The sequence below is a fragment of the Lissotriton helveticus genome, chromosome 8 (genome assembly GCF_964261635.1).
Source record: "Lissotriton helveticus chromosome 8, aLisHel1.1, whole genome shotgun sequence".
NCBI classification, from domain to species: Eukaryota; Metazoa; Chordata; class Amphibia; order Caudata; family Salamandridae; genus Lissotriton; species Lissotriton helveticus.
The window spans coordinates 829,552,365-829,552,838 of NC_136069.1; the positions used below are offsets into that span (position 1 = coordinate 829,552,365).

A 474-nucleotide genomic window follows, 5' to 3' on the forward strand; every position below is an offset into this window, starting at 1 on the left:
GTTTCTGTAGTGTAGTGGTTATCACGTTCGCCTCACACGCGAAAGGTCCCCGGTTAGAAACCGGGTACAAACACTGGTTATATTGTCTTGGCTGCAATGTTGAGAGTTGCCGTTTTGCATGAAATTGTCCAGGCCCTGACGATGGGTTCATGCAGTCTCATTCCAAGAAAGTGAATTCTCTTAAAAACAATAACATAATTGGCATTTGGATGTATATGTTGATTCACAGACCTCACTTTCAAAAGAGCCCTGCAATCGGTTCAATGCTCAACCAGAACAAGCATTAACTTTGAGAATTGTTGGCACCAACAGGCCTCTTATCTTAGTGGAGTGTTTCTGGTTTTTAAGTGCTGAGGCCTGGGCTCAATTCCTAGATGATCCTTCTCAAGGTGATGATACAAATTCATCGTCACCTTTACGTTTAATGTCAGAATTGTTTATTTCCATTTGGTGGTGTATGAATGCTTTCGACAG

The 474-nt window shown here is 42.0% G+C and overlaps 1 non-coding gene across 1 annotated transcript; it reads left to right on the forward strand.

Annotated features, from left to right (window-relative positions):
• TRNAV-CAC (transfer RNA valine (anticodon CAC)) lies at positions 1 to 73 on the forward strand. The gene has a single exon. It is a non-coding gene; the product is annotated as a tRNA-Val (tRNA).
• Positions 74 to 474: the final 401 nt, after the last annotated feature.